Raw genomic sequence first — 12,247 nt, 5'->3', positions numbered from 1 at the left:
CACGGCAAAAAAAAAAAAAAAAAAAAAAAAAAGGGTCAAACTGGTACCAATTTGGCATTTAACGATATTTATAGTAACAGGCGAGTCTATTGTTGACGAGATTATCTTTCAGTGCCAATGGGCGTTGTGAAAATCTGACCAACAAAAGAGTGATTTTTTTTTTTCCCCCCTCGTTCTTTCCTTGTCTCAATTCTGCAGCATCACAGGGGGATTTTGGGGGAGAGGAAGAGAGACGCAGGAATGGACAGAAGAAAAAAAAAAAAAAAAAGGGGCTAGAGGAAGTTGAGGCAATGCAGAGAGAAAGAGTTGTATATTGAGGAAAAGAGAGAGAGAGAGAGAAAGCATCCCCTCAGCCAAATCGGATTGGGGCAGTTTGTCGTCACACAAAGGCTACCGTTTCTTGGCACCACAACAGTAAATGATGTTTGGCAGGCACAACCACATTACTGGCTAACATTCACACACACACACACACACACACACACTCAAAGAATACACTCACATGAAAAGAAAGGATGAATACGTAATATGCATGTGTCTATATACATGCCCATAGAAAAACTTAACGTGATCTCATATCGTATGTCACATGTCGTATCATTACAGCAATTCCTCCACGGATTCAGCACCACAACCCCCCCCCCACACACACACACACACACACACACACACTTTTTTTTTTCTAGTCCAAAAACAATAAGCTTTCACATGCATCAATAATTCACCCGCATTATCTTTACATGATGATTAATATGATTACGTTTACCACTGTGGTCTTATTCCTTCGTCTTTCTCTCCTCTAAATGGCATTAAAATTATATTAACATACTGTACACACTCCTTGAATATGATTTATTTACAGAGTCTGGGCCAGAATGCTTGATACCGGGGACGATAAGTGGATGTTTTACTATGCCTCGGCCCAGAGGACATGTATGTGTGCATAGACGGAATTTGCTGTTTTCATCCCACGTTGCTTCTTCCATTACTCTGCGTTCACTCATTCATCCATCCATCCATTCATTTGGTCTTTGGGCTTCATTTCTTTTCAACACATCACTCTTCTTGGTTATTTTCTCCACTTCTAACACTCTATGAAACATTAAAATCTATATGTTGACATGTAATTTTAGCGTTTTTTCGTGCAATTTCATCTGATCTTATGATTTTTCCTCTCATTATATCACATTTCCCCATTTTAGGTCAGTTTACTCTTAATAATCTGTATGAAATCAACTGAACGCAACAGGAGCTTTAACCCTTTTTCGGGCAAGTGACTATTTTTGGTCATTTCCGAATACATTATAAGATAGCAACAGTTACAGTGAGGACAGTAAATCAACAATCTCAGATCCAATGTGGTCTACAGGGTCTGTAAGGTCCACCTCTGCATGAACAGTGAGTGTACCTGCTTTGATAGGTACCATGAAGTAATGGTACTGTGGTGGAAAAATTTACTTTTTATATTTTATACTCTTTATATTTTATACTGTTAGTACATCTTCTTTTAATGCTGAGTCATTATTCATTATGTGTGATGTTTACCACTCTGTAACACCCCCAACCCAGGAACGGAGTTCTTGCCTTGAGTTAAAACCCAAACACCTAAATGTCTGAATGTGTAGATAGAGGATGGCGTCTGCACTCCAGATAGGATCCAAGCAAGGTTAGAGTGGAGAGGTCATCATGACCTCTTCACGGACCAGAGAAGGAGTAGTATGGGGTGGTACGATGTACGTAGGGAATGACATCATAGTTTGAGGGGGTTGGATTTGGTTCTATATAATCTTTAGTTTTCTCTTGTTTAATCAGACTTCACTTACAGAGTTTCTCTGTGATTGACTTCTCAATAAATGCATTTATTTATTTTAACTCTAACTTTCTCTCCTCCTCTTTGTGTGTGGGTTATCAGTTGAACATTTCCATAACAGTATAATGTAAGGAATAGGGTGGTCCAACAATCATCGTAAAAAATAAAGTTTCAGATAACCTCAATTAGAACCCTGCATTAGGTTTTGGCAGTCAAAAGATGATTTAGGAAAAAATTTGGAAGAAAAAGGAGATGTTTTAGAGGTTGCACAAGTTGCTGGAAGTTTCCTGGAAATTGACTATGGATCTGCCACAAACATTCTTCAGAATTCCTTCAGAAGACTGGGCTGATGATGAAGACTTTCAGAGGGCTGCTAAAATTGTGCATTCCAGAAAAGTTGTCCATGATGTTGCCGAAAGAGGGGTGGAGCTTATTCAAGACTTCAACTGTAGCCGAACAAAAAATGAAGATCACAAACAGTATTTACTCCAAGTTGTCAAAGAACACAGGAACATTTTTTGTAATTTCAATAAAGCAACAGTGGTTGCTGGACTTTCTAAGTAACATTTTTATGCGAGTTGCAGCTGGATTTTGAGAATAAAATTACAAATTATTCTAATATGCCTTATTCATTTGGCTAGTTATGTTATAATATATAGAGCAATCTTGATGTGTCTTGTGCAACCTCTAAATATTAATTACTTTGCATAAAATTTGGACCGAAGTAATTTGGCCAGATATGGAACCAAATGCAGGGTTCTAATCCAGAGATTCTTAAAAAAAAATTTTTTTGGACCACCCTAGTAAGGAATGATGTTCAAAGGGATAATGTGGATGTGGACAGGTGTCTATGTTGGTCTAATGTTCTAAAAGTGATGTTCTAATGTTCTAAAATACATGTTCCTTTCAGACTACATGTGTTTTTCTTGTATTTTTATTAGTGCTGTCAAACGATGAAATTTTTTTTATCAGATTAAATCACAAAGTTGCTGTGGATTAATTTTGATTAATTTTGATTAATTTTGACTCAAGAAAGCAGGAAATATATATGCACATAACATGTTTATTAAACACCTTCAACAGTTTCAACAAAACAACTTGAAACAACTGTTCCATCTTCGTTTTTTTTGTCCTCATATTTCCATCCAGAGGACCAACGTGCTTTTTAGTGTCTTCCATCTTTATGGGTTGGTTCTGCTGCCTGTCACTACCGGATCAACTGCCCATTTGCTCATGTGCGACGCTAACTCTACGTAGACAAACTGCCCGAAAAGTGTTGGCAGGGATGTTCAGAGTCATTCTGCGCTGTAGATGGATTAATTGCGTTAAAATTTTTTAATCAGATTAATCATCTTGATGGATTAATCCGTGTTTACGCTTTAATTTTGACAGCCCAAATTTTTATATTTACTTTTTTTTTTGCCACTTATGGGTAAGTTACCAAATATGGTAACTTCACTGACCTTGATTTTCAACATGACAATAAAAAATTGTGAAAAAATTCACAAAAATAATAAAGTCTTGTTGGGTCCTCCAATAACACATTAAGGTGGAAATTTTGAATTTAAGTATATTTCTATGAGCACCCTATAAAGGGTTAACCCATGAAACATCTCAATGTACACCTGCTAAGTCCAACTTTTAGCTTAAATACAGTTATGTCATCGTTCTGAAGTGACGCTCCAATGGTCAATGGTGTCCTGAAGCTTCAACAGATACAATTATAACCTTGAAAACTCAGTCCTCATGGTTTCATTTCTTCCATCCTCTTTCATTCTTCTCTACTTTCTTCTCCTTCTTTTCATATCTGGTCTTATTATATCTCTATCTTACACAATCTGCTTATTATTACAGAGAGCAGATCTTAAGTAACTCCACTCTTCCTCCTCTCCATCATCATTCTTTCTATTTTATCCTTGTTCTTGTCGCCTAAATACATTCACCAGTTTCAGTATTCTACCCATTTTCTTTCTGTTTAAAGAGCTGCCCTTCAAAATGTCATTTCAATAAAACAGACACTAACAGATAGTGAACGCAAACACATCGCACTGAACCAAAACCCTGTCGACGAGTGTGCGCGTTAGGGATTTTAATAACTTTAAGAGGTCGACCAGTGAAGCTACTTTAATTCAAAAAGGCCCAGAGGTACTTCTGTTGGCTGTTCCCAAATGAAATTTTCTCTCTATTTAGCCTTTCTTAAGTGATTTATCACCATTTATTATAATACTATCCTCTGTATTTTGCCTTTTTAAGTGAAAAATTACTTATTTTCCTTTATTGAATTTACTGATCGTGTAGATGTTCATAAAAGCTCAGAGTGAAGTTAAGGGTGATTATATTAAAAAAACAGAAAACTGAAGAAAAACTGACTTTTTCAGCAAAATCTATCATTAATTGAACGTAAACTCAGTGTCTCCATCCACTGTCATTGATCCAACTCCATGGGTTTTACTCTTGAATCAATGTTGTAGAAGATGATGGTGTTTCCATGTTCACTACGGAGCCTCTGAACGTCCAAATGGGTCATATCTGATGACGATGAAAAGATGACAAACTGCATTTTACACCAATTATTGACATGTATTGATAGGTTTAGTGGATCAGCAGATACAGTTTACATCATTAGATGCTTTTAGGTGACAGTGGATGTTTGGATCTTTATGGGCGAAGTCAATTAAACTTTCCCTCCACCAAAAACCAAAACAAGAATAAAAAAAAATAAAAATAAAAAAATAGATCCACTAAATGAATGACTGAACCAAAAGTGTATCATTTATTCTTTTAACACACACACACAGTTCCACAAAAATGTGTTCCACAGTTCTACGGATTAAATCTAAATCTCCTCCCACCTCTACCTACTAAAGAAAAATACTTGATTCTAACAGATGTCAACTATACTTGGCATTTTGACATGATTAATGCACATTTATAATGCATCTACAAGGTGACAAATAAAAGAATAAATCCTCTGATTTTACAAACCAAAATCTTAAAGCTTAAAACTGAGCTGTATAATGTCCTCTGTGTCTGCCAAAGTATTTCTTCAAGTGCCTGCAGGGAATATTTGGCCGTCAGATTTCTTTGATTTAACTACTTTTTCAGAATAGATTTTTGCCTTTGTCAGTTTGTGTAAACCACAGATGCACATGATACCAATGTTTTTGAAAAAAAGCCATGATTTATGCATACAGTCGTGGAAAGAATTATTAAACCACCCCTTGTTTTCTTCAATTTCTTGTTCATTTTAATGCCTGGTACAACTAAAGCTTCATTTGTTTGGACAAATATAACGATAATAACAAAAATAGCTCATAAGAGTTTAATTTCAGAGCTGATATCTATCCATTTTCCATGTTTTCTTGATAATAACCAAAATCACTTCAGTTCTTACATCAATATCTATGGCATTGTACTGATAAAAACAGTGTTTTTAGGCATTCCATTTTTTTCTTTTCTGCCTGTTTTCGTCACATGATACACACAGGAGTTAGTACTTGATTGCATAACCATTGTTTTTGATGACTTTTGATGGTCTAATAATTTTTTGCACAGCTGTATTTCATAGAGATGCAACCGATTAATCGGCTAGATGCTTGAAGTCAATGCAAAAAGTCCTGATTCGATTAATCGACTCGAATTGATTGAAGGGAGATATTCTATTGCAGTTTTCCTGAATTGAAGCTTCTTTGTGCGTCACAATAAGCGTCCGTGTGAAACACAACAGTGGAACCAACGTTTAACAGCAGAGAAATGAAGGAAACAAAGATTTGATTCAGGAGAATTGTGGTTGAATGTTTTTTTTTTTATCACTTTGAGTCGATTAATCGGTTGCAGCTCTAGTATGTTATATTGACAAAAGTATTCGGACACATCGGGTTTAAGTGTTTTGTTCCTAACGGGGCTGGGCTACAAAATAATGACAACTAGCATGATATAATTATGATAAGTCTTGCTGCAATAAATGGTTTTTTTTTTTATTTCATCTTAAAGCTTAATTTGTGTACATTGTCGTCTACACTTCCAAAATGCTAGAGGTTGTTTCTATTCAACATTGTTTTTTTTTTCCACTGTAATTGTTTCAACCCATAAAAACCCAGTACTACTTTTGTGACTTTTGTTCCCAAATGAATTTTTCTGTAGACTGAACCTTTCTTAAGTGATTTAGCACCATTTATTATATTATCCTGTGTATGTTGCATTCTTTTCAATGAAAACTAGATAGTTTCCTATTTTATAATTAAAGCAGCGGACTTTCATCACAAATTTTTCTTCACATTTGTAAAATCCAAGTGATAACCTACTTATCATTAATCCATTAGTCTTTTCATGCTAATGCACCTAAATCACTTCCCTCATGGTGAACAACTGCGAAAGGTACTCCATTACATGTTTACATTCGAAACCCAAACTTCACTTGGGCCTTTTTGGAAATTTTATCGTGAAGTGCAGGAATGGGAATTCCATGCAGCCGCAGCATCAAAAAACATAAGGAGACAACAAGCAATGAACCTGTGTCCGCAACCAGGCCAGAAGAAATGGAAGGAATCACTGTAAGTCAATTGTCATCTTATAATATGGGGTGTGTGATCGTGAAAAACAATACATAGACATTATTTTCATGGCATTTGGGAATATGTCATTGTGTAGGCTTATCATACACATACTATAAGAAGTGAGTGAGTGGTGAGGGCCCAGCCATACCCTGTATGCTTGTGAGGCGTGTATGATAAGCACGGAAAGACTAATGGATTTGTGATGCGTAGGCTATCACTCAGGTTTTACAAATTTGAAGAAAAATAAGTGGTGAAAGTCATATCTGCTTTAATTCACTGATGTAGACATGTAGATGTTCATTAAAGCTCAGAGAAGTTCAAAGGTTATTCAATCAGAAACAGAGAAAACGGAAGAAAAAGTGACTTTTTCCAGCAAAAATATCATCAATTGAATGTAAAAAATTGTGACTCCATCCGCTGTCATTGATCCAACTCTATGGGTTTTACTGGTGAATCAATGTTGTAGAAGATGACAGTGTTTCCGTGGTAACTACAGAGTCTCTGAACATCCAAATGGATCATAAAAAGGACAGGAAAATTACACTCTACTATGTTTTCGAATATCTTTTTATTCTTTCAAAGATCCGTTTTGGGAATCAAACTAATTATGCAAGGCAGAGTGTTTCACAAAAATGGCCGCTGTTGCAAAATCACTCACGATTTATTTGTGTTTAACTGGGCAGGTTCTGCATGTAACACCAGTGGACACAATGGGCTACATACAAAACTTGGAATGAGACTGAGATTCATGAAAAACCCGCATGTCAGAAACAGAGAAAACTGAAGAAAAAGTGACTTTTTCCAGCAAAAATATCATCAATTGAATGTAAAAAATTGTGACTCCATCCGCTGTCATTGATCCAACTCCATGGGTTTTACTGGTGAATCAATGTTGTAGAAGATGACGGTGTTTCCACGTTCACTACGGAGTCTCTGAACGTCTAAATGGGTCTTATCTGATGACCATGAAAAGATGAAAAACTGTATTTTACAACAATTATTTACATGTATTGATAGGATTAATGGATCAACAGGTATTAAACAGTTAAGATCAGTAGATGACTTTGGTCACCAGTGGCTGCTTGGGTCTTTTGGGGTGTGTGTGGGTTCAGTCGTCCAATGACCGAAGGGTTTGCAGTTTGAATCCTGGCTCTGACTGTTAACATGTTGAAGTGTCCTTGGGCAAGACACTGAACCGTACATCGCTCACAGTAGGGCCTGGCAGCGCCTTGCATGGCAGCAGCCGTCCACTGGTGTATGAATGTGTGTGTGAATGGGTGAGGCTTTGTAAAGCGCTGTGGGCACCATGAAAGTGTAGAAAATGTAATGTATAAGTGCAGTCCATTTATGGGATAAATGTTCTACTCTAAATTTACACTCTAGATTTCTGACTCTAGATTAGCCACATTCTGAACGTAAATAACCATTTTAAACCATCTTTAGCTGTCTGGTTCCTTCAAATCACACTCAAGAAAAAACATAAGCCTTCTGAGAAATACTGATTTTACCTTTATCATAATAATTATTGTCAGCAACGATCACGACAATATTTCACATCAGTGGGAACTGGATGTCCTACAAGCTGTAGATGTAGATGTGATGTGTCCCAATACTTTTGTCCATATATCATTCAAACCAAAGCAAGTCCATTACCTAAATCTAAAAAGTTACATAAATCAGAATGCAAACTCCACTTTCTGATGACATTGTCCTGTCATCCAACCCTCTCCTGCCTCTTGAAGAAAAAACAGTAGGGGACGGTTCAATGACCAGTTATATTGAGATGACACATACAGTCGCGGTAAAAATTACTAGACCATCAAAAGTCATCAAAAACAATGATTATGCAATCAAGTACTAACTCCTGTGTGTATCATGTGACTAAAACAGACAGAAAAGAAAACACGGAATGCCTAAAAGCACTGTTTTTGTCCGTACAATGCCATAGATATTGATGTAAGAACTGAAGTGATTTTGGTTATTATCAAGAAAAAAATGAAAAATGGATAAATATCAGCTGTGAAATTAAACTCTTATGAGCTATTTTTGTTGTTATCATTATATATGTCCAAACAAATGTACCTTTAGTTGTACCAGGCATTAAAATGAACAAGAAATTGAAGAAAAAACAAGAGGTGGTCTAATACTTTTTTCCGTGTCTGTGTTTGCAGAAACGTAAAATGGCAACACTTTATTCTGGCAGCTGCATTGCATTTATCATTCACCACAAAAGGAGGTTCTCATGAAACTTTCTTACATTATTTATTATAGAAGACGCGGGATACATCAGTGTTTAAACTCAGGACTGGGGTCGCACATCTCACATCTCACATCTCTTCGGACACTCTTGCCCCTTCGTCACCTTATTTGCTTCTCCTTGCCGTTCCCTCATTCAGTCTAACCCCCCCACCACACACACACACACCTACCCACCCACCCACCCTCTTCTCTCTCTCTCTTTCTCAGCCCCCCAACCATCTGCTCTGTGTGCTCTGACGTGTGCATGAGCGCCCATGAGAAGCCCAGTGGAAGTAATCGTCTGTTACCACTCAGGCTTCAACATGTTGTCTACCCACTGCACATACCTCTTTAGCTCCCTTCGAACCCACTGTGTATGTGTGTGTGTGTGTGTGTGTGTGTGTGTGTGTGTGTGTGTGTGAGGGTAAAGTTAAGACCACTTGCATTCCGTTATATAATATATGTGAACAGTTTGACTTCTCCTTCCTCTCTCACTTCCTCTATCTCTCTGTCTCTGCATCTGATACAAAAAAAAAAACACACCTTTGCCTCTGCGTTACATTGGAAAATTACACTCCACTCAGTACTTTTCAGCTCTTTCGGTGCTAATTGCGTCACTCACTTTATGCTTTATTAGCATGCAGACTCATATCGGAGGATTGTCTGTGTGTTTTTTTTTTCTAAATTTCCATCTCCATATGCTTCATTGACGATGCAAAAAAGACCTTTGCACATAAAATAAAGCCAGAGAAAACGACGCTTATAGCACAAACTGGTTATATAAGAAGCAAAATTGTGTTATATGTTGAGATATGTTTATAAAGTAGCGTCGTGCATGGTAATTGTAAACAATTCTCATATTATATATTGTAATTCAGAGTTGCAAGATGCGACTTGACAGGTTATTTGTTTTCTGTCCATCTCGCTTTGCATAAAGTAACAAACTGAGCTTCTAGCCCCGCATCATGTTGCAGAGAAAGGCTTTCCTCTGAAGGCCGAAGTCTTAGGTGATCTCAGGTTTTATTCAGCTGTAACAAAGCAGATGGATTTGGAACACATGGGAACTGCCAAACAGCAGAAACCCACCCCTGTGAATCACAGTGACCTGATTGTTAACCCTTCATTTTTATTTTTTTAATAAGCAGCCTCGTCTTTATGAATACCTTCATCACTGTCTCATTACTTCATCTTCATCTGTATGTAAATAAAGCCGTATTAAAAATCAATCCCATTTATGTCTGTATGCCTCTCATCTTCTCGCTCTTCATTCTTGCAGTTATGTTTAATTTAATTCCCAATAATAATGCAGCAATACATCAAATCAGTGCCCCGTCACACCCTCGCTGAATAGGTAACATTAAAAATCAGGATAAGTGCACAGCAGGGTTACAGTCTACTGAAAAGAGCGTCATTGTAGAGGAGGGGGAAGTAGTGGGTTAATACATTATTTCCTTTTGCTGTCATAAAAATATGGATTGCCCTTCCATAGGCTGCAGCTGACGCCTTAACATAGAGAGAGAGAGAGAGAGAGAGAAAGAGAGAGAGAGAGGTTTTCTGTGATAGGAGAACTGCGCTTCTACAACGTGACTGATTCCAGAGAACAGGAGAGAAGGGAGGGTGTAGGGGAGATGTAAATTCATTTGGATCTCCCCATTAGGTTCAATGAAGCCAACACAATACAAGTACGACCCCTACTGGTCAAATACGGAACTGCCTCCTCTAGTCCTCCAGTCCTGACCAAGACGCTCCATAGAGAGAGTGATTTTTTTTTTTTTTTTTTTTTTTTTTTTTTTTTTTTAGGGCAAAGCCTGTATTTTCGTCACGCTTTGAGAGAGGGGGGGGGGGGGGTGTAGAAGGGGGAGACGCATAATTGGGTCCCTAAAAATCCCATAAGGACAAAAAAAAAAAAAAATGCTCCAAGAAGATCTCTCTATAACATAATGGCACACGCTGCGGCTTCATCCTGGTATGGGATATGGAGAGGAGCTGCAAGTTGTGCCAACCAGTGGTAACATCAAACCCCACGATGTGTTATTCAATTCAACTACTGGATAAAACCACACCAGAACACACACACCCATCCTTTTTTTTTTTTTTTTTTTTTTAATCTCATTATCTTTGGGTACAACTGAATTCACAGTTGGTTCTACCTCTCTCTCCTCCTGCACTAGGATCATCTGTGGATGTGTCCAAGTGGATTGCTCTAGTATTTTTTATTTATTTATTTTTTTACCTGTGCATGCAGTTTTACGGGTGCAATAGTGATGTGATCAATGCAATGTGTGCGTTTGGTTTGTTTGGTGTGTACAGATGCGCTTTGAAGCATCATGCGCTCCGCTCACTGCGCCAGCGTTCTGAATTATGAGGAAATTACAACATTTGACGCAAGAGCTGACAGGGAAAAAAAAAAAAAAAAACATCAGATGTGTATTTGTATGTTAGATTTCTCTACCTCGCATGTTTTAAATCTAGACTGGACAGTAAAGAGATCAGAGTGGTGTGGGTGCCGCACTTTGGATAAGGGACGCCTGTGGGTAAAACCCGCAGGGCGCATGCTGAAGAAGAAGAAGAAGAACTGGAAGAAGAACAAGAACAAGAAGAAGAACAAGAACAAGAAGAGAGGGAAGGAGGAGGAGGAGGGGGGGGGGGTGAAACAGAAACGGTGCACAATCATTACAACCCCTATATGAGCGTCAAATAAGTAACATGACAAAGTACTTACAGCATCTCCCTTCCACAGAGCTCCAAAACAGTGTGAGATGACATTGCAACAGTCTCCTTTCTCCTCTGAGAAACCATGCAGGCTCTGATGATGATGATGATGGTGATGATGAGGAGGAGGATCACTCACAAATACTGCACAACAGGAACAAAAAATATATATAAAAAAAAAAAAAAAAAAAAAAAAATCAAAGGTTCTCTGGTAATGAATTATTCCGATCGTGTCCGATAAAAAAGAAAAGAAAAAAAAAGACAAAAAGAAAGAAAAAAAAAAGCTGAATGAAATCCCCCTTTTTCTCACTTCATGAGCGCGCAGCTGCGAATAAAATCACTGTTGCTGTAATCCAATCTTCGGTATGTGTGTGTGTGCGTCTACCGCGGATTCTCCACTGCAATCTCTGCTGGCCCCCTCGCATAGTGGGGGGCTCAAAACCTTTTGCTTCTGTGTGTGATCACAGCTTTCCCCGGTATCCCGTTATTCCTGTCCCGGAGAGAAGGAACGCCGCCGGACGCACACGTTCTAGACGCGCACTCACATTGACTTGTACAGTAGCGGCTCCGCTCCGGCAGCCCAGCACAGCGAGCATGGGACCCGCTCCTACGGCCCCCTCCCTCTGTCGCTCTCTCTCTCTCTCTCTCTCTCTCTCTCTCTCTCTCTCTCTCCTCGTGCACGTGTGTGTGCGTCTGTGCTGAATGTGCGTGCGTGCGTGCGTGCGGTTTGGCGTTTTGTCTATGTATGGCTGCGCGCTTCTGCAGAGGCAGGGGCAGCTGGATGGATAGACGGACAGTCGGTCTGTCCTCCTCCTCTGCTCACTGCGCTAAAGCTCCTTCAGGAGGCAGCTCAGTCAGAAAAAGAGTTGGGCTGCAACAATTTAGACTCTTCTATTCCAGACATTTTCACCACGCATCTTAATATTTTAAC

At 38.4% G+C, this 12,247-nt stretch overlaps 1 protein-coding gene across 1 annotated transcript in view; it reads right to left on the bottom strand.

Moving 5' to 3' along the window:
- Positions 1 to 11,977, bottom strand: part of grin2aa (glutamate receptor, ionotropic, N-methyl D-aspartate 2A, a) — a 345,668-nt gene extending 333,691 nt beyond the window's left edge. The window contains exons 1-2 of the mRNA XM_030140951.1: positions 11,627 to 11,977; positions 11,327 to 11,460 (exon numbers count right to left, since the gene is read on the bottom strand). The gene's annotated coding sequence lies outside the window, so the exon portion shown is untranslated. The remainder of the gene's footprint in view (positions 1 to 11,326; positions 11,461 to 11,626) is intronic.
- Between the last annotated feature and the right edge of the window lie 270 nt (positions 11,978 to 12,247).

The sequence above is a fragment of the Sphaeramia orbicularis genome, chromosome 8 (assembly GCF_902148855.1).
Source record: "Sphaeramia orbicularis chromosome 8, fSphaOr1.1, whole genome shotgun sequence".
Taxonomy (NCBI): Eukaryota; Metazoa; Chordata; class Actinopteri; order Kurtiformes; family Apogonidae; genus Sphaeramia; species Sphaeramia orbicularis.
Note: the sequence above shows the minus strand (reverse complement) of the source record. Positions and strands in the feature narration are given on the sequence as shown.